At 38.6% G+C, this 23,567-nt stretch overlaps 1 long non-coding RNA gene across 2 annotated transcripts; it reads right to left on the bottom strand.

Moving 5' to 3' along the window:
- Positions 1-3,705: 3,705 nt before the first annotated feature.
- On the bottom strand, positions 3,706-21,057 carry LOC139966261 (uncharacterized). Of its 2 annotated transcripts, none has more exons than XR_011792523.1 (3): positions 20,782-21,057; positions 4,575-4,677; positions 3,706-4,065 (listed from the first exon to the last, which is right to left on the bottom strand). It is a non-coding gene; the product is annotated as an uncharacterized lncRNA (long non-coding RNA). The 2 variants fall into 2 exon arrangements; XR_011792522.1 differs by having other exon boundaries at positions 20,727-21,056.
- Positions 21,058-23,567: the final 2,510 nt, after the last annotated feature.

Genomic DNA, 23,567 nt, shown 5'->3' with positions numbered 1-23,567 from the left:
CACCAAGAGTTAGTTCACAGAAGTGCTCAAACACAAAAGGAAACTGTACATATATACTTATATATATTCACACACACACATATATATATATATATACTTATATATATATATACTTATATATATATATATATATATATATATATAAATATATATATATATAAATATATGTATTTATATCATTAATATAATTATTAGACAAAAACAGAGAAATAAGATATGACTCATAATTGACAAATAAGGAGTATCTTTTTTACTGAATTATATAACACATCCTTCTTGTTGACCTTTCATTAACTGTTTACCAAATAGTGTTATCTTTACACTAAAATTCATATGTAAATATTTTCTTAGTACTTGGAAAATCATGAACCAGTATATTACTATATAGGGTTTCAAGTCAATATCTCGCAAATAGTCCTCGTTACGCTTGAATCGATATCAAACTTAATATGTGAAAGTTCCCTTATAGGTATACCATAAAGTATTAGTTTGCAACAAATACGTATAAGTGCATCCCAAATATATGAAGACAGATGCTTCAAATACTCATCGCGTTGGTATAACCGAAAGCTAATAACAATTACACGTTTATGCAAAGTTGTGTCTTTTGAGAGTATATTCCTGTATTTACGTACCGTACTTGAAAGGAAATGAGCGAGATTTTAATCGTTCTAGAAGAGTATAATACCTTGTTAATGAATGATGATACACAATATCCCCTTTATATACAAGCAAACACTCACCAAACATACTAGAAAATGTGTATAGTTGGGCTAGTTATAATGTCACTGCGGAGAATGGCTAGTTCTCATGTTCACCATTTATTCATTCTCTCTCTTGTAAACTGAGGGAGCTGTCTGCATATATATACCAGAGCCTTATATAAGGCTCTGATATATACAAGCAAGCACTAACTGAGCATACTAGAAAATGTATATAGTTGGATATAACTGGGTATCAGTCTTATTCACGGAACAATTTGCGGTCAAAACTAACGAAATGAAAGTTTTTGTATAAATATGTTACAAATTATATAACATACAGTAAACTACCTACAGTAGTCCAGAAATATTACACGATATACACAATTTCCTAACATGTAATAAATGTTATACACGCTATAGATGCTTATCAACTTTGCATATCAAAATACAATCGCCCTGTGGAATGATTTTCTTTTAAGCAAAACATAATAGAAATTATTAAGTAAAATAAATGACAAAAAAATTTATTATAGATTGACGATATGTTCCATTGTACATGGCAATCTTTCTCGGAGAATTTTGTAAACAGGTCTGCCAAGCTATGAATGAAATGGAACTAAACTACGGTTTGACTTGATGTACAGTTACTAATGACTCAACTGGTTTAAACCATTATAAAAGAGGGATGCATTTACTTTCAACTGCTTGGTAACTCGTCATCATGACATGACAGTTCTACGTTTTTCGATGAATACAATTAAAGCGCATTTTGCATTATGACAACAGTGTTTTGAATATGACAGCATTTTTGTGCGATATTTACATGACAAAAAGAATGGAAGAACGGAAAGGAGAAATTGTAAGGTGAGCAGAGCCAATATTCCTCCATTTGAAAAGCCAGGGAATTCAAGTTAGTAAACATGTACAGATAAATGAGAGTGGTCTAATGGGAGGGGCCTAACGGGAGGGGTAAGAAACTTTGGTTTCTATATAAGGGGAGGATATGCAAAATTGTGCCAGTCTCCAGGGATTTAAAGTTGATCTCACACTGAAATGGTTTTCATGGAACCGTATAAACTTTAATAAACCTGTGAAAATTAACGACAAAAGAAACCTAAATACTTAAAAGTACTTAAAGGTAGGTACTTTTCAGTATCTCCTATCTCAGTGGTCTTAATGGAGATGCTGTGTTTTTAGGCCGACAAGCTAGTGCCAACCGGCAACACACAGAACTTTTGACTAGAAGTGTCAATTACGGAAGCAAAGTTAACTTACTTTAAGAAATCTTGTCCCATGTTTATAGTAGGTATCAATACTGAGGGAGTAAACTTTATGAGAATCATATCACGCCCATGCTAGTAGCCTAACATATGCATCAATTAACCCACTGTAAGGCCTACATGTATATTTAAATCATGCTATAGTGTAATACTTGATGATAGTAAGGCCCTCTGCTGTAGGTGGTTATATTCCCAAGGTCATCACAAAGATGTATTTCGAAGCAACCATTACCTGTCTGCTCGCAGTGGAGAGCTAAGGGTGCCTTGGGAGCATTACCGTTGACATATTTTAATTCACCGTACACCTTCTTGTCTCTTGTGTTGTATTCTTTTAGGATCCACGCTGTTACTTCAGCATTTTTACCAGCTTTGATCATGCTCCCCTTCCACAATATAAAAACGTTCACATCGCTATCAGTCTCTGGATAGCAGTAGCTACTACTAGCCATATTCTTGCAATGTAAAATGTCAGTTTGGGTAATATTCAACAGTTCTTTCGGTGGAGCTACATCATGTAGGATATCTTTTAGAATATTGACGGTTTTCCGATTTTTATCGTAGTGGTTTTGTCTTAATCCCCCATTCAGTATATAAAATAGGTCTAGAGAACAAACACATATGGAAACTACTAACGAGTCAGCACAGAAGTTTATGGTTTTTCTTTGTAGGTTTCTGGAAGGTGGTATCTCAAAAACATTGATATCTGTATTACAATACATGTTCTTGTCGCCCTTCAAAGGTTCTTTTGTGAGTATTAACAATTCACTTCTACATGAGACGAATCCCATACCAGTTATAATGTGTTCTGTGAGTGAACCATACCTATATCCTTTGCATAATGAGGCACATTTAAACTCAACGACATATGTTCCAAGTCCGATAAACAAACTGTTCTGTCCCATGGATCCCATTAACCTAGCACCGTCCAATACCTCATCATTCCATTTATAAGGTCTGAGTTGTTCGACTTTCCCGGTATTAATCATAACCTTAGCGATGTACAAATATTTATTGCGTTCCTCAAAAGTACACAAGTAAATTACACCTTTTTGGTCAGAGACTGCCACTTTACACTGACGATACTGGATCCCAATGTGTTTGTCGGGTACTTTATCAGGAGAGAAGGCAATTTCATGCTGTGATTGAGATTTACTCCATTTAAATGCTAAACTATCAACTCTTAGAGTTTCAAAAGCATTTGTAAGATCGGATGACAAAGACATCAGCTCCCATGGGTTATTTTCTCTTATGATTTTACGTGTTATTTCTTGTGTGGTTTGCATTCTCTTAATCCAATCATCAGCTGACTGGACTCGGGACTCGATAGGTTCAATTCTTGCAGTAATCTCTTCTAGCATGTCTTGTTTTTGCTTTTCATAGATCTTTCTGATTTCTTTGATCATTTCTTTGCAATGGTTTGTAATTTCTATTTCTATCTCTTCCTTAGACTTATTAAGTGCTACCACACTCATATTCCCGTCTTTATTGTAGCAGACTGCTTTCTCCAGTTGAGGAACACTGTTTTCTAATAAACTATTAAGTTCTTGTTTACTGTCATTAAATTGACTTGTGGCTTCTGTATACTCATGTTGTGGCTTGGAATGTAAAACGATTGTACAATCTCTACAGATCAGTTTGGAACAAGTTTTACAGTAAAACTGTAACTTCTCAGAAGGATGTAGCGCACAGAATGGAGACCTAGCAGTTTTCCACTCTTCAATAACTCCTTGTATTTAATTATCAAGGGAAATCTACCAGACTGCACATCTCCATTTATAGAGTCTAGCACTTATTAAGGTGCATCAAAACATTCCCAATGCATTTCACCAAGGTTTGCCTTTGGAAACTTTATTGCTTTTACAAGGTTTTCATTTTAGATTTTCACCTGCGCTGACCTCATATGACATTTGACCTCCATGGCAAACAATGAATTCCAATATAGTTCTTGTACTCACCAAGTTGGATCTACCAACGCTAATCTAACAAATATGAAGTTTGGTAAAGCTCCACTTTGTTTGCAAGGGTTGTCACCTATGTGCATATCAACGTATCCACAACTACATAGATTCCAAAATTGTCTTCTGCATGAAATGAAAGTAAATGCTTTTTAAGGTCAAATTGTTTGAGTCACTTACAGTAATACACAATGCATTATGATATGCCCTTAACATGGGATTTAGCGATGGGAAACCTCTACAATATACCTTAGTGTATAAGTATTACAGTAACTTATCATACGATACCAGGGTGTAATTTGAAACATACTCCTGATAAATATTAATCTCAATTATTTTAACACCAAAATAAAATCTTTTCTTCAGATAAATAACATTCTCTCTCTATTGTGAAAACAAAAAATTGGTATAAAAATTATATATGAACTTCTCCTACATGATTACAAAAATACTTCCAAAATTCTTTTAGGCATATGTTAAATAAGATGTTCCGTATTCGGTTTTCTTTCGCCATTCTTTAATTTACACTTCTTTGCATCTGCAGTGCCTTCAAAAGGCTACATACACATATTGCATAAATTAATGAAAGAAACCGAAAAAATGCCAATTAACACTTGTGATCATTTAGCACTCACCAACTGCAGTACTTGTATGAAATTGCTCCTGTAGGAGATTTTGTTAAATTGCAGAACCCTTTGAGCCTTTCTCAGTGCTATGCAAAGAAAGTCCTTGCTTGGCCTGCATGTGGAAATAACAAAGTTACAAGTAAATACATGCATTACATGCTGTGTACAAGTGATGTTACCCTAATTAGTCTTGCGTGTGAGTTATGTGCTGTGGCTGGTGATGGAATTGGATTCAACAAAGTGGTGGCTGCAGATGACGCATCTCGAAGTACGCGATCATATTTGAATGTACCATGCTGAATGGGTGTAGAGTTACTGTAGATGTTAGAGGTGGAACAGCAGCATGCACAAGAAGACCTGTCCCATAGGTTGGGTGGGCGTCTGTAGGCGATGGTGGGGTTTGCTGACAGTTTTGTTTTGATTTTCAGCTGCTCTCTTACTGTGTCCCTTCGGATGATCATCCTTATCTACTTTGTATTTGGACTTTGTATTTGGACAACTTTTTGTGTTTCAGTTTTTCATTTTCTTTTTGTCATTTACTCATCGCTGTTTTCACAATGTACTCACCATTTTCTTTTGTTTCAGAAGCTCAAAAAATTGATGCAGAAATCCCAGCGTTTAATTCTTTCCATCTTTGCAACTATACTTACTTGTACACATTCACTTACACGGGCTCTATGGTGGATAAGCAGTTTGCTAACAGTTTTGTTTTATTTTGATGCTTAAATACTGTCAGTCGAGGCTGATTATAGTGCAATGAAGCATGACATAAAAAGTACCCAACTGGGTGCATAATACTGCATATATGTTTAAATATTCACTTTGTCACAGCACCACCTTACAAAAGTGGTCAAATTTAATCCTTTAGCCATGAAAACTAAGCTCGAATTAAACTGTGCTGGAGTGGGATTTCCCTCAGTGCATGTGGTTTAACAAAAGTGGAGTCAAAGACCCTGATTTTGCAAGACCTGATTTTGCAAGAGTAGATTCAGATCATTATTAGGGCCTACTCAGTAACTTTTTCTACGGTAGGTAATTCATTTACAAGGTAGAATATTTTTTTGTATAAAACAAACAAAACATAAAAAACAACATTGAAATATATGCCTAGGCTACCCCACTAATAAATGGTGACTTCGAAGTTCGGCCACTTAAGACTTAAAACACCCCAAAACTAAATCTTCTGGTATAAATCATTTGAAAATATACTTCATATGGTGGGAGAATTTTGTTATAGTACGATACACGGCCAAACTTTCTTTCCTGCAAACTGTTTTCACGTTGTTTTCCAAGAAGATTCTTCGTGATTGTGGAACTGGTATTTCTTGCTAGAGTATTGCGAAGTTCGGACACGCAACCCACAGTGTGGCGCTGGTGATAAAATTGGTGGCGCAGTTGCTTTTTCAGTAATTATAACAGACTTCATAGATCTTCGTCATTTTATTGACAAATATGTAAGTAATTTCTTGCACACGGGTCATTTTGGAGAGAAAATAACTGTAGCTTCGTACTTTTTGGTGAAATTTGACTCTTCCTGTAGATTTTCATGGTGAAATCGTGTATTTCTTAGGGTGTCCGAACTTTCGCAGTATGCCGAACTTCGCAATACTGACTATACTAGTAGCATGGTGGGCTCATAATTGACGCACTTAAGGATTTGATCAACGATGTCTATCAAGGAAAACTCAAAATCACTCAACTGTATGTGTTTTTCATACGTGTAGTTCCTCAGAAATGTTATGATCTCAAAAGATTTAAGGCTCTGTGCTTATGCACCGTACAATTGAGCAGAATTTGGCCACAAAATGTCTGCTGTGTCAAGGTCTTTCATACCCCTAAATTGACACATTCGTCGATTAACTAACTGTAGTGTAGGCCTAAGTATACATCCATTGACTTTGGATGCTGTTTGCTATGCTCTGAACCTCTAAGCTCAGACAGGTCAGGCCCCAGAGAGAAGTGGTATTATATTGAGGTAATTTTGGTTATTTTTAGGGAGTAAGATTTCCAAATGTCCAAAAAAACGTGCAAAACTGGGGAAGGGTGTTAAAAGCTTAAAAAAAAAACAATTTGGTCAGCAAATAGCTGCAGTTGAATCCAACTCATAAAATATGTAATTCTGCTTGACTGCAAAAAGTTTAGGTGGCCTGCTGGATCTTTGCTAGTAATAATTGAAGGTGCGTAAACTACGGGGTGCGTCAATTATGAAGCCTTGACTATACAGTAGTATAAAATAGGCTGTTATATCTGAACTTTCCCTTCCTGAAGTCCATCCATCATCTATAATTAGGAATCATAGAAATAAAACTAAGATATCTGACCGAAATTCGTCTTCACAGTATGTTGGTAGTTTTTTTTTTATCCAAACTGCAAAGGTGTACACCTTACCAACACCAGTACTACAGTAGGCTACTCCTGTTCTCGGTTCAGCCTAGGCAATGCATGCTGTACCCACATTTTCAGTTCGATAGGCAGTAGGAGGGTGACGGTGTCACAGTATGTTAGCACCAATCAAAATAGATCTTAAAGAAGGTTTGGGGTTTCAGCCAATCGCTGCTAAGCACCCCAAATCAAGATGTCTGCGCCCATAGATGTAAACAAAGTGCAAAGCGTATACGAGAAGAATGGCGACTTCCAGCCCGACTTCAAGCCACTGATCTGTACAGATCAGTGCTTCAAGCGTGTATAGTCAAGGTGAAGGAGCATAGAAATAGAGAAATGGCGAGCGGTCGATTCGGGCGCTTTGGAAGTGATGGAGAAGTCCGAATTTCGATATAGCCTACCCATAACTAGTAGTAGGCATAGTATTAACTACTGTAGTTACTACTAGTACTAGCCTACTACTACTAGGCGTAACTGTATTTTAGGAATGTAACTGTGTTAGCCTTACTTAGGCCTGCAAACTGTACTGCCAGTGTCATGCACGGCAATTCACTCTGGTATTTTAATAATTATTAGTACCCTAGGGCCTAGGATCAATACTTAGCTTTGTACTGGTGGATCCAAGGGGAGGGGTGTCGTGCTTTCCCAAAGGCGATTCACAATATGTCTAATGCCCCATTGTTTGTCCTTTGTACACTGTATAACAATGTGCAGCGTATTGTCTGCAATTTTGAAAAATATAATATTATTACCAAGTACTCACTCCACATGTTCTTCAGCACTAGGCTATACTGTACGTATTTTGTGGATGAAATTGGAAGCCCTCAGTTTGTAATGACTTTGTAAACTACAGTGATTGAGATCCTTGTTTGGACAAGGTGTTGAGCTATTTTAATAAAATTGTGACAGGTGATCAGCATGAGATCCAAGAGAACTTGATATGTCATTCAAAAGCATGACTATACAGTCTGGCCTTAATTTCAAAAGATGGTTTACTGACAACACACCCTGGCAGAAGATGTCAATGATCGTTAACATGCTGATAAAAAAGATAGTACTAGCAGTATAGAAGCACAACCAAAAAACATTGGAAAGGAAAGTTAAGCTGCACTCAAAGACACACAAAACATTTTGCATGGTTCCATGACTGGTCTATGGAAGTTGCCATCATGGTATTGTATGAACGGAGACTCTGGAGCAAAATGTTGTTATTCCATATTTAATGGAGTGGCACCTGGTTAATGGAGATCAAGCACAGTGTATGTAAAATACTGGTGTAAGTCTGAGCAACTGGATATTCGAAATACTCCCCCATATTGGAATGTTACTTTTAGCTCGAACAAGCTATGCCACTTGAACTATTGTGACTCAGAATCTTCACTCTGTCAATCTATCTAGCTGTTATCCATCTGTTATTCATCTTTCTATAGTACCTTTTTGAAGTAACTACTGAATGGGTGGTGTGAAAGCCCCTCATAGCACTGGGACTGTATGACAGCCTTTGGCTTAGCCATCCTTTACCAACTTTAAACTGTGCAGTCTTGTGTTTGAGCAAATGGGATTGCTTGACAAAAGATTGAACTATTAAGTTTATGTAGACAGCTCAAAATTGGCAAAATACAATTAGCTTCCTAGTTGTGTTAACATGTAATAGATAACCATCAAGGTGGTAATTTTGTTCACCATACATGTATCTGTGCTAGCAGCCCAGGAGTCATCATTTACAGTTTGTATTTAGGAATTCTATAAAAATTATGTCTATTTCTTTCAGGTTGACACACGATGTGGTCGAGTACTTATTTATGAATCAAGTAGAGCCTTGTTTACAGGAAATCTGCAGCATATCATACAACATGCCAGTTTCAGGGTTTGCAAATCAATCAATCTTTTGGTATATATGTCCAGTTTACAGCACTTGGTAACTTATCAGTAGTATTAAAAAAGCTATATAAATTTAGGGTTAAAATTTCACAACTTGAGTGTGGTATTACATTTATCTATGGTTGTTTAAGTGCTCTGGAAACTCTTTTTGTGATGGATTTTTGTGAAAGTTGGATGCAATTTCCTCTGCAATGTCACAATTGCAACCACAAGCATTCCTCTGGCAACTAGAAATGTTCATCCTCTCAGGTTAGTCACTGAGCCGGTGTTCGTTCAATCATCTGTTGGCAAAATTTTCAGACATTGAATGAGAAGAAATTCAATAATTTCACCTATGGCAGTTTGCAAAACTTTTGCCAAAAGTGGGCAAAACTGGCAAATACTCCACACAAAATACAAGACATCACACTCATATTTTCATGCATATTGTGTTGAAACTTTTTATCTTTTCATTCTATTTATGTCAAGAGACATGCTGAAGGGCATAAGAAGCCTCATAGAGAAAGGTTCATGAGTGCAGTAGTAGCAGAAAGAAATGACAGTAATCACATAGAGACTGATTTGGCTGGACATAACTGAAAATTATATGTTCTACTAGTTTTATCAATTTTTATGTCTTTCACCAGCCATGATTGCTAATAATGAAGGCATACTGTGCATACCCGAAAAGGCAATGGGTTGGGAGGATGCATATTTCTTGGTTTTGCAGGTTTATGTGTATGTAGTTGTTTAAAGCTGGAGTATGGTATAATGCAGTTGAACCTCATATTGTGATAAGTTAAATACTGTCCCTGGATACAGTTAGTATTTTACCTTTGCAGACATTCTTAGATGTTTACTCATTTAGGTACTGTAAAACTTCATAGGATCAAGCAAATGATCCAAATAACTATGACTGATCACAATTCAAGTCAATTGAGAAAGCACTGTATGCAAGCAGAATAACAATTAGAATGGTTGTTCAGTGATGATAAAAAAGGGGGTGTGGCAGAAAAGGTTTGTAGGAATGTTTTCTCAAGTTACTATCATAATTATCATATTTCTGCCACCTAATCATACAGTTAATCAAGAAGAATTTTATACTAGTGACCAATAATTAGTAAGCAATGTTAAAATAAATAACAATTCTCAACATTAAAACGCTATAGAAATATGCCCTTTGCAAATCACAGGTGATATATGTTCTGTTCCTTTATTGACAGATCTATTTAGTCTAAAAAGGTTCTTTTCACTGTGAAAAGGTATTTTTTGTGGCATGAAATAGTTATCCTTCAGCAGGGTTCATATTATGTTATTTTCTGAACATTGCAGTAAATGAACCCTCCCATTGTATGTTAAGCATTCTGTGGTTTCAGTCAGTCTTTTCAGTCAATTAAAATTTCCTTGCTGTCAAGGTAGTATGCAATTACCTCTTTGTTTAATTAACAAGACATATCATGTTGCATTGTGCCTGGATCAAAAACAACAGTTAACTTAAATTTATGTGCATTTTGTGTACTGCATTTTGTAGTTTTGGTTCCTTGCTGAAAGCAAAGGAACCTTTGTAATCAGGTCGGTGTGTGTGTGTATATGTGTATGTGTGTGACACTTAAGTTTTTATGCACGATAACTCAACAAGGGCTATGATTGATCAATGCTATATTTGGTGGGTGGGTGGTCCATAACTTGTTGATAAAAATATTGATTTTGGTGCTCATATCATGAATATTAATGAGGTCACAGGGTTAAACCTACAGTAGACAACCATAAGTCACAGTCCCATCAAAAGTGAGTGTGTTATTGATAGGTAGCTTACACATGGTGATGTGTGTTACCATTGATAACGTGTGTATTTATGAGGAGGTGTGGCTTTGTAAGGCAATTATTGATCTTTCTTCATAATTACATAATTGGAGTGTTCCCTGTTAATCAATGAGCAGCAGCAGGAACCATGAAATGTTTTCATTCTGGTTGACAGTACCTTGCTATGCCAAATGTATCTTGGAAATACCATAGCTGGTTGTGTTTCATATGTAAATTAGTATGTGTGCTTTGTGCTTGCTTATTTCTACTTAGGATCTAGTTGCTGGAAAAAAGCAGTGATTTGTTTTGTTATTCAAGTGATATCAAAGCATATTTGTGGTGAATAAAGGCAATACTTTAATCTGGTGACATTGCAACAAGAGGACTGTACTTGGTGATTTCAATAAACTCAAGTCTCAATTGATAATGGTATTTGGTTGTTTATTTCATTAACTATTATTGACAGATGGATAAAAATCCACATTCTTGACATTTTTATTATTACGGAAGGGACTGAAATCTTGTCAAGGTGCTCTCTAGCATAAAATAATTTAAAATTATTAGATGAACCCAATTGCCTGTGATGCTACATCATTTGATGTTGTGACAACTATCTCACATGCAACCAGCCTTCACACTAACTCCGTCAGCATGTCTACAGCACATACTGAGCAGAACATTTTGGGTGTGTCTCCCCTGGGGATACTGAGCAGAACATTTTGGGTGTGTCTACCCTGGGGATACTGAGCAGAACATTTTGGGTGTGTCTCCCCTGCCCCCCCCACCTATCTGTCATACCCTCACACTGGATGTGAATGACTTTGCAAGTGTGAGGGTCCATGTTTAATGTTACCACAAAAAACATGACTCTCTAGGGAGGCTGATTTATTTATAACATTTCCACTTTGCCCCCTCCCCCATACCCAAGTGTTTTCGTAGGGAAAACTCGGAAAGTTGCACCTACAACAGCACTCCTATAATGCTAACAAAAGCCTGATCATTTAAGTTTGGAAAAGGCAATGGTCAGGCAAAACTCTTCTTCGCACCAACATCATGCAGTATACTACTGCCGAGGGGAGTGGGGGGGGGGGGATCAATAACCTCTCATAGGTTGGTCTGATAGGATGAAGAATCTCAACACTTTAAGGCTTATAGCTTTGAAATATGACAGGTTATGTATCTTACATTAATGTAAACAAAAAGGTATACATGGCTCTGAATGTAAGTAGAACATAAATTAGCTCTAAATGTAAGCTAACAAGAGCGCCCTCTACTAATATTTATTTGTTCCTTGGCCACATTTGCATGCCATTTTAATCACGGGACATTTTAAATCGGGCAAGACTATAAACAATAGTGAGTCCCATCTGTGGTCTTGTACCAACAACATAAGTTCTAAGTCAACGTGGCCTCCCACTGTGGCGTAGCCAACATTCAATTGTTAGGGGGCAAGATTTTTCTTAAGAGGGGTTGATGGTAGGAATTACCAAGAAATATATGTATTAACGGGCACCTCGTCTGCACAAATACACATCTAATGGTTCAGTGGAACATGACACACTTTCACTTAATTTACCTCTATAGCGGAGACAGTCGTCTTGGTTTCTGCATAATTCCGCACAATATGAAAAGGATACAGTGAATAAATTTGCTACTCTAATTCACAACATTCCCAGATTCCCACAGAAACAAGTTTCACTAGGCCTATTCTCCACAAGTGGCATCATTGGTTGCTGAAAATAAACATGGGTTGCTAGCGTTAGTTTGTAACGGTTATACAACTGGCCAAATTATTGGCGATTATTCTGTAGGACGATATTGATCAACGGTCTCCGTATGTGGGTATGATGAAGGCCCAAAATGTATAATATTTCGGTTTGATTACCAAGTTCTGACCTTACATGAAGTATGAACATGAGCCCTGAGGTATGAATACTTGTGATCAGAACTCGAAGAAATTTTTAAAAAAGTATAATTTTGAATACATCACTGGATCTCATTTGGGGGGGGGGGGGGCAAGACTGTAGCACAAAGCAAATTTGAAGAAAAAAAACCTGGCTCCCTCTGGCTACGCCACTGGCCTCCCCTAGCTGTATAGACTCGGAGTGATATCATAATTATATACCCTTTCATTCTCCTCTCAATCCCTACAATAATGCATTTGATCGTCCTGATCATTGCATCAGTGGACCCAGCGAGTCCAATTCTATCACAAACAGTATTTTTATCGATTTTTATGACGTTATATTGTGGAGCGGTATTTTGCGCCAATGTAAACTTTGCCCGACTGGCTTGAAATGAAGACAAAGCTCAGTTTTGCAATGTCATATCGATTGCCTCCGACCTCTGGTAAATTTTTTATTATATTTTTTAAATTTTTGTATGTCTTTTTTAACATGCCGCCTTTTATTCAAGTATAAGAAAAGATGTGAAACTTAAGAAGTAAGAGAAAATGTCATGCTGTATATACGCCAAAAATTATCATGCCATTGAATGTTGCATTTCCGACTTATTGACGTACACGACTACGTCACATCCGCTTGGAGTTAAAAGACGGGAAAATCGGGATTTAATTGACAAAACGTACCTTTCCAATTAGCTTTCAAGGTAATTATGTTTCAAGTTCACAGATCTTTCCAGTGCTGTGGGGTTTGCCTTAGAAAGTATTCTTATGAAGCGCCCTCACATGGAGAGCAACTTCCAATGAGCTTATACATGGATATCACGTGAAAGCATCGGTCTGCCATAATATGCATTCGGAGGTTCAGCTTCCTATAGACCAAATTCATTTAGACACCATAATTAATCAGGCTCATCCTAATGGTAAACCTATAGGGTGTGGGTTAACGCCATAATTGTTTCGAAAATTCTTTTCGAAGTCGAAATCCTTTCCACTGAATGCCGCACAAGTAAATTTTAGTTCCAACCAAGATTTTGACTTTCTTAAGACTTTAATATTTTGGACATGCCATTCTCCTGTGATTCTGTGACGTTATCACACTCGTTTGGAGGGTGGGGAAGTTTTCCATAGAAACTATTAGTTCTGCAAGTTTCCTTCGATTTTTAGCCTCAGTTTGAAAATATGGCCAGTTTAGCACTTTAACCTTCTAAACCAGAAATGGTATGAGCATCCGTCTCGAATATGTTTGGGAACTAGTGACCCACTAAGCCATACAATTAGAAGATCGATCGGACCCCCACCCCTTTAAAGACCCCCCCCCCCACTCTTACGGAATACCTTTGAGAAAACAGGTGTATTGGACTATATATGCTACAAAACATGTGCATTATTGTGTACGTATAGCTGATCATGTGAAGGTTTATTTAGAAGCACTCCTTCCTTCCGCAAATTGTTCTCATCTGTTATTGGTATATTTCGAATCAGCCTGCTGAACTTTGGTCCGGTGGTTAGCTATTCAAACATCTTACATCACTGCTCATTTATTAGCCGTGCTGCTGTGGTATTTTTCTTTATTATTCACTTTTCTTAAAGGATAAGAACATCATTTACAAAAGGGCAATGAGCAGCCTAGTAATGAACAAATAAGAAACCAGAAAGTCAAAGATTTAGTGATTCCTTGCCGGGCCCATAGGAGAAATTTTGTTAGGGCTTTGATTTCAACTAGAGATTTGGATATACCATGTTTGTAGGTTATTCACAGTTTGGGCTGTATTGACCTTCACCAAAACAATAGGGTTATTTAATTGATATGGATCATCGACATACCAAGTACATATCAAAATCTTATTGCTTACTACAAAGATACTGGCCAGAGAGAACCTACAGGAACTCAGCAACTTACGCGAAATGCAGCTCGTACACCGGTTTCGTTGCGACAGTTTTGTACGGATGCCTGATCCGGACGACGAAATGATATAAGCTTGTGCATCATGATCGTAATGCAGAAACATGTATGTGATGACAGTATGGTCGATGTTGGGTACCGTAGATTGGGTTTTCTGAAAACTGCTTCTCTTGACCTCAAAGGAAATTTGACACGCATGAAATTCCACAGCGATTTTGTTCTCACCAAAGGCAATCTACGTGCTTTGTTTGTACATTAACGCAATTTCACTTTTAGAGTAATTTCTCACAAGATTTTCAGACTTTCACCTCAGATCTGCTGACCTCACATGACTGTTGACCCACGTCCAATATAATAGGGATCTCCTACACAATATGGGCCATCTACATACTAAGTATGCAATCCTTCCAAGTTACCCCTTCCTACAAGATATTGTGTTAACAAGCAGTTTAAGAGGTTTTTTAGTTTGACCTCTGGTGACCTCAAATGACCTTTGACCTCCACCAAAAACAATAGTAGTCTTTTTCCTAATATGGGTTACCCATATGAAGAGTATGAGTTACATACAAGCTTCAATTGTTGAGATATCGTGTTTACAAGAAAGTGTCTCATACACACACACACACACACCCACGCAGTGGCGGCGGAACCGGGGGGGCTTGGGGGGGCTCAGCCCCCCCAATAAAAAAGTTGAGGGGGCAAATGCATGATAAGCCCCCCCAATATTTACCAAGGCTCCGAAACGTGCATCTGCCCATTTTCCAATGCATACTTGTCGATCTGTCCGATGCACACTATATAGGTGTAATAAGTTTAGTAATTGCTGGGGGACCCTCGGCCCGTCCCCTGGCTATAGACCACATTGTCACCCCAACCGCGTCATCACGCCCCGTGAAAAGTGGAAGCAGTGAGTGTGAGTACCAGTAAGCGTAACACAACTTCGTCTTAGGCCAATGACTTGCCTCATTTCAGCCAGTTCTCCAACATCACCTTACTTAGTGCCGGAGCGTCCATATATACAGTCAGGGGGCGGATGCCCCCCCCCCCCCCCTGACAGACTCAAATGGACTGCTGGCGCCCTTTTCAGCTTTTCACTATACTTTTTACTTATTCGCTATTATTGACTATTTTATTGCGCTCTCATATACCTATTGACATTTGTCATATTCTGTTGGTGTAATTTTCCGACAAAATGGCGACGACACCTATTTATTCTCCGTTTATCTGCAAATTAGCAAGGCCCGGAAAGGGTCATTTCCTGCAATCTAGGGAGTATCTTTACTCAAAATTTTTCTGTACGCTCCGCGCCAACCTGTGGTGGCGCTCCGCTTAGATAGTGTCGAGAGCGCCCCTACAGACCATTCTTGCCCCCCCCCCGACCAATACCCCTAGCTCCGCCACTGTCCTTACTACACTCAAAAACGTCTTTGCGAGTACACTACGAGTATAATAGCTACTCTCTTAAAACACCATCGAATATACAAATTACAATGCTTTTACAGACTTTTACGTGCAATCTGAGAAATTGCAGACTTGAGACCCATATTTTAGGGCTAGGTATTCGCAGCATAAAACACACGGGAAGTGCCGTGTCCGGCCATCTGGGGGTTTGAAATAACCCAAAATTTTCTTGTACGCTCCGCGCCAACCGATGGTGGCGCTCCGCTTAGATAGTCTCCACACATTAGCCCCCCCAATAATTTTTCCGTTCCGCCGCGCCTGCACCCACGCACGCGCGCACACGCACTAACCCACACAATCACCATCGCATTGATTTCTTCAGTCTTTGGCAAGGAATCAAAAGAAGCCTCTTTCTGGATATAATGCCCCAGAGAACTACAGCAACTGAAATACAATGACTCAGACTTTTCTATTTTATTCTTTTTATTTCAAACCAAAAATATAGTATAAATGTAAAAATACACGAGGTACACAAAATATGAAAATATAGGGTAAGAGAAAAGATGTGATAAGGAGCTTGAAATAAACTTGATTGAAATGTACTGTAAAAGTCATTACAATCCCAGTTACCTATACCACTCCACCCCCTCCGAAGACTTATAATAGAAATAATGATGATAATGATGATAATGACGATAATAATAGTAACAACAAAATAATAATAAGAATGATGATGATAAAGATAACAATAGTAATCATAGTAACAACAACAACAAAAATAATAATAGCAATAAGAATGATGAGGATGACAATGACGATAATCATAATAAAAGTAATAATAGTAAAAACAACAACAATAATAATAATAACAACAATAAGAATGACGATGAATAATAATAATAAAAGGCATTTATACATTAAGTTGCCCATGGATTGGTGTACCTGAAACTCTCGACCCGCCCACCCTCCCCCACCTCACCCCTCCGCTTTTCTTAATGGATGGGTGCAAGTTATCATGGTTCACTATTTCACTCAACAAATGCTGCAACATGCTTGGACCACAGAAACATTGAGTGCTCCAAACCACCGTACTTCAGATGTTGTCAGCAACTGTTTCCATCGTCGAGGCATCTCAAGTAACACACTTTGCATTGAATTGGTGCCTTTATGAATAAAATGTAGTAAAATAAACGAATAGTTAGGAAGCAATACAATATATTTCGTAGATTTCAGGAAGTTAAGAAAACAAAATCAACAACTGTTCATAACTTTCTGCAGATCATTTCTCATGTTTTTGCTTTGTCGTGGCTCCTGCTTCAAGGTGTCCTTGTTATTACAGGGTATTAAACAAAGTCATTGCCCACGAAACCATGAGTATGATGCATTGAATTCAATGAATTTTTAATTATTTCTAGAAGTATAGAACAAATTAAAACCATAGGATAAACACAATCATTTCACATACTGAAAGGTGCCTTGTACTTACTGCATTGGTCAGGAGAGAAAACCCATAGGTTACCTTCATGTTTAAAGTTAAGCCTCTATTTTTCCATTTCTTCTTTGTTATAAGTGATTTGCTTGTAATCCTATCAAGAATATTGTTTCCCAGAAGACATACTGTGTTTATGCTTCTAACTGGCAACACCTCTCAGTTTTAGTCAGATACCTCCAGCCCCTCAACCTCCACCCTAAAGTACTACAAAGTGCTTACTGGCAGGTGGTGGTTCCCAGTGTCAGCCACTATAGAATAACAATACTTGTTCATACTTTTGGGGGTATTTTGGAACAGAGATTAGTCAAACTTTTGGCTTTAAAGGTAGTCAGTATAGGCCCCAAATTCTAGCATGCTATAACTGCTAGAAGTTTTCAAAAGTACTTTCCTGGAGGTCTTTACTATACAAACTGTTCTCAGAAATTTTAAGGAACACACAAGATGACTAAATGTCCCAGTTAGGAATTTTCCTCAAAGTTTGTAATAAAAAAAAGTTTAAGAATATTGACCAAAGGTGACCATATTTGAATATCTAGCATAGTTAGCCAATAAAGTACCCCTTTAAGAGGAACCCCACCTGGAATTAGTGATTTACTTGAAACACTCTCAATGCATATCTACCTTCTTTACCGGGCCTCTATACTGCACAAAACATTTTACTCATTAACTTTTTCCTTGCAAGAATATAAAGAAATTACAAGAGACCTTTACATAGCCACAGGAACAGTGACACCAATTTATGTGTTCATTATGCTGTCCCCAATTCTCCATAGGCTTATGTATGCTGTGTCCACCACTTTCCATTTACCAGTTTCAGTATTAAACACTTCTGGGGTGGTACAGTGCCCTAAAATGGACAAAAACTAGACAGATAATATATGTGATTCAGTGACTAATGCATGTCCTTAATGGAAAACTGGGGAACACAGAATAGCAAATACGAAGGGAGAATTTATGGAGAACACTATACAAGATGAACATTGTTCATGATAACTTTATCTGGGGTGGTTAGGTGCAAAGTTAAGCACAAATGGATTACATACAAGTGAAAATATCGGTTTTTTTTCCAGTCATCTAATGGTGCTTATGAACACATTGGCTTTACAAGAGGTGCTCAAAATCATCCAATGTTAGCTCAGCCATGCCAACATGCTGTAATATTTGCATAGTTCAACAATTTGTTTCGCTGATGAGAAATGTATGCCTATGTGTGTAATAAAAATTTCTTTTGTTTAAACATATGGGCCTACACTAGCCTACAGAGCATCCCGGTGGGAAACTTCAGGTCCACTAACTACAGACATTTCCATACACATGGCTTATGGTGGATAACCAGTTTGCTGAAAGCTGTTCTTCTCTATAATAGCTATCTGTTCCAGTAGTTCCAAAGTCTGAGATGGTACCATCCAAACACATTTTCTTTAAACAGTTTTTGTTGTTGTTTAATCTGAAGTTAGCTGCCGAGCTAACAACTCATTTTGAGCCTTTCATTGGAACACCAGTGGATGGTCTATAATGAAGTCATGATAACTTTAAATAACCCCTACTGTTCGCATTTGCTATGTAGAGTGATTGACACTAGAAAGCTAGATTACTGTATCACAAAGAAAATTCCTATGTAGACAATGTGAGGAAATTCAACGAGAGCTTTGCGATTGAAAAATCCTGTAATTCCTTTTGTTACAAGTCTCATGATGGTGCCGAATACTTGACCTTCTTTTTTGAAACTGTATGGCTGTATGATATCTGTTGATGGAATTGAACCATCTGCTGAAAGAATTCTGCATCACCAGAACAGATTATATAATGGCCTAACAAGTTCCAAAAAGAAAAAAATCAATTTGGTCTGTTTCTAGCACCTGGAACTTTAAAACTGAAGTCCAATTTTGGAGTTGAATGTCAAAGAACAAATCATACCTCAATACAATTGCCACACATACTGTAGGGAATGAAACTTTGGAGAACCATCAGCAGAAGAATGTATGAATATGATGAATGTGGAGTAAGTCATGGATGTGGAGTAAGTCTCCACTATATGGAAAATACATTGCATTCCACACAGCCCACCTATTTTGAGAAGACTTCATCAGGGGAAGAATAATCTTGTGCAACCTGTAAAAATGTTTTTTTTTGCAGACAATGTTATTAATGGCACAATCAATTTACAACGAATATCATAACATGTACAGGCCTATTGAAGTTCAATGAGTTTACACAGTTGGAGACCATTGCATTTCAATATCTCAATCAGACCTTTGTTTGTCTTCAAATCTATCATATTTCTGAAATATCATGGGGAAGTAGGAATAATATCTTCTTGTTTGAACAAATGTAGGACTGGAGAAGAAACATTATATAGCCTAGACCAGGGTTGTCCAACCTACGGCCCGCTGGCCACAGTCCGACCGGCCTCAAGGCTGCATCCGGCCCGCCAGAGATTATCTACGGTGCGAAATTTTAGTGAGCAGATATATTGATAACAATTTGAAGCTATATAATCATCATCCAAACCTTCTGCATCCAAAAAACTGCATACAGGTCAGTTTTTGTGACACTCTCTCAGTGGAGGAGGGGGGAGGGGCGGGCGGCTGAACTTTATTCATCCGTTTTATCAGGACGGAAAATAAATCAGTACCATTAGGGCCTGACTTTAGAATCCATACCATATGAATGTGAAAGCTTACTTCGAATCGGCAGAATAACAACTGTATAATCAGTGCGATCTGCTCGCAGTGCTCACATTTTGTTGCCTTGGGCTTCGGGCAAAAAATCGAGCGTAGGCTAGGGTTCATGCGGCCCCCTCCTTCATCATAATCATTCCATGTGGCCCTCCTCTGCAAAAGGTTGGACAACCCTGGCCTAGACCTACCTGCCTGGAAGATCCACATGAATCTTCAACACGTCCCTCATCATGAGTTTGGTTTTCAGATAAATAGGTACAGGTGCCATACGAGCTGTAAACGTTAGGCCTTTGCCTATTTAATTATTAGGGCCTAGCCTACTCCAGTCTCACGTCTCAGTGTGTAACTGACTCATATGGACGAATTGTCAATTTGTCAAGTAACGCAATAACGTTATTTTGTGAAAATCCGACCACTTTTACCTGCTAGTCCTCAGCACAGTCACCGGGCACACATGCATTGCGTTCATATCAAAAATAGGAACTGAAGCCTTCACTTTGGTTGTTCAGCCTAATAAAGTGACTGTAACTAGTATAGGCCTTGGCTATTAGTACGTAATTCCATGTACACTACTGAAACCGGGATCGGCATAAGTTTACACAAGGGCGCAGACATGTTGTTTATCCAGGAAATGCCTGCGATTGGCTGAAACCCTAAATCTTTTCTGAGATCTATTTTGATTGGTGCTAACACTCTGTGACAACGTCGTAGTGGTAGAATTGAAGTGACAAAGTACCTGGTACTACGTGGAATAATGGTATTTCTTCTTCCTGAAAGTGAAAGTTAATCACCTGAATGCCGTGCCGCGCCCGCAGTGACATCACAATATATCTATGGGTGAAATTCATGCAATAAAGTATTCAATGCAGGACTGCGACATGAAACATTTGGCGCCGCCCAAAATCGATGGGAAAATATGCCACTTTTTGGAATACGAATGTGAAGGAAGGTGGCGTTATCAACATTCATCCAACTCTCCCTGTAACAACTTTTCTGACCTTTGACCCGACAATTTGCCTGTATCTACCACTGATCTACACTGATCTAGATCAGTGGTATCTACGCATGGAGCTATAAACAGATAGCTCCATGATCTACGCAAGTTGCACAGTGGACTCTATCGTTTATCTGTAATATTTTCACTCACTAAAACAGTGGTCACTATTGTTTTGATGTGGAGCACTATCTCCTTCAGCCTCAAGCTATCGTTAGCGTTGCTTCCGCATACACGCCATCCAACCACTGTGAGAATAACTCGCCGCATCTTGAAGTTGTCAGCCATTGTCAGGCGCGTATCCAGGGGGGCGTTGGGGGCGCGCGCCCCCCGGGTAAGAAAAGAGGAGAGAAAAAAAGAAGAAAAAAGGGAAAAAAGAGGAGGAGGAGGAGGAGGAGGAGGAGGAGGAGGAGGAGGCGGAGTCTGTGGCTGGTCTCGAACTCGACCGAGTCGTCGGGGAACATGGCGCATTTCGGGAAGGGGACGACCCCCCCCCCCCCCGAGTACATATTTTTTTTATGATATCGCTAGTAATTTCAAAATAGAAAATGCTTAGATGCAACTCACAAGGCAAGGGAAGTGCCATTTCCAGCGATCTGGGAGGCATTTTCGGCGAAAATGTTCTTGTACGCTTCGCGCCAACCTGTGGTGGCGCTACGCTTAGATAGTTTGCAGAGCCGTATATATATACGGCTCTGATAGTTTGCCTTTGGGCTGAAATGTCATATGTAGATGTAGTAAAAGCATGGAGGTCAAATTATGTCAAATTCTCTGTTTTACCATCTGTTTTCCCTCCATGTTTTTACATTAGTAATGGTCTGTTTTTACCTCCATGGTAATGGCGAATTAGTCGGCCAAGCTAAGAACTTTATTTTAATTGTCAAGGAGATTCATTTCCTTTAGCTACATCATTGCAATTTATTTTTCTTTAGTAGGAGCCCCCCCCCCCCCCACCTCCTACGCCTATGTGTGTAGTGTTCGGTTTCGGAAATATCTGGTATTTTTTCATTTCCTTCAACCAAGTTTTATGATAGCCGTTATAAGAGGGTTTAATATTTGTACACCAATAAATTATTTTCGAAAATTTCCTGACCAACATCATACTTCCCACCACTGGTGTAATTTTGACCGGTCTGTTAGGGGTTGTAGGAGGTTTTTCTATATTGGTTGTCCATAGATGACTTTTTTTGCAACATTATGGGTATATTTTGAAGTGAATTTTCAAATTCTGAACAAATAATGGGCTGAAAACCTTGAAAAGTGGGGCTGTCGGGTATTGTGGGCCGCGACGTAGAATCACCTACAAAAGCAATGATCCACGGGACATGCGATGAGGTCGAACATGATTTGTTACTGAAGAAAATCTTCAAAAAGTTTATGGATGAAAAAAAAAAACTATTGGGAAATACTTGGTTCTCAGGCAAAAGTGTACATCTGGTTGGTCATTTTCAAGCCCGAGAAGTGCCATTTCCGGTGATCTGGGTGGTATCAAAACCAGAAATTTTCTTGTACGTAGCACGCCAACCCATGGTGGTGCTCCGCTTAGATAGTAATTCGCGCCCCCCCCCCCTCCCGGGTTAGAAAATCCTGGATACGCCCCTGGAAAGGATTGCATTCCGTACGTGTCCCGTTAAATTAACACACAAATTTAAATAATACTGTAACATGTATCAATTATATATTACTCGATGCAAGTGCTTTCCAACAGATCATGTGAAATACTTGACGAGAATCCGTTGCGTTTCAAACCGAATCAACACTGAACCCTGAAGTACGTTAAAAGCCTAGTCTAGCATATAACCTAACATAATATATCTATGCTAATGTTCGTATTACATGTGCTTCCACTTAACACACTAGCCCAACAAAAAAGAAACATATTGGATCATCCAATGCTACCCCCCCCCCCCCCGGTGATTGATTTCACGTTATCTGAAGCAGTGCACACAAACCGGTTGGTACTTTATCAAAGATTGGAAAACAAATCTACGTGTGAAACTTTGAAATCATTTATTTCTTTTGTTTCTCTCTTTTTCTCGTTGCCACCCGGTTTTTGTAATGGCACCGTTATCGCTCGGCGATCCATCTTTGGGTCGCATACCACAGCCTTCGGAAAGAGTGGACCTAAAGTTACGCACCTATACACATCACATGAACATGTATATGTATTTGTATGAAAACTGCAGGGAGTAACTATCGTTGACCCCATGTGCATATTGTTTTGGAAACATGGCCTGGTTACGGAGTAGTAGCGACCCCTCTTAACGGTAATAGCGAGTCTAGTGACTCCAGTTTGGAGTAGTAGCGCCACTTATTTACAGCAGCATCGCCGCCTGTGGTAGTAAAAGCATCGCCTATTTCAGAGCCGTATATACGGCTTTGGCCTATCTCTATATACGGCTCTGGCCTATTTAGAGTAGTAGCGCCACCTTTTTACCGCAGCATTGTCACTAAGGTACTTTTTAAGAAAAAGTCGCCCAGGAAAGAACCTGGGCACGAAAACCAAACTACTGAACGACTGATCCGCTTCTAACCCCAGTCCCCTTGCATCGGGACTGTGACTGTGTGATCATCGTCAGGTGT

The sequence above is a fragment of the Apostichopus japonicus genome, chromosome 4, assembly GCF_037975245.1.
Source record: "Apostichopus japonicus isolate 1M-3 chromosome 4, ASM3797524v1, whole genome shotgun sequence".
Lineage (NCBI taxonomy): Eukaryota > Metazoa > Echinodermata > Holothuroidea > Aspidochirotida > Stichopodidae > Apostichopus > Apostichopus japonicus.
Note: the sequence above shows the minus strand (reverse complement) of the source record. Positions and strands in the feature narration are given on the sequence as shown.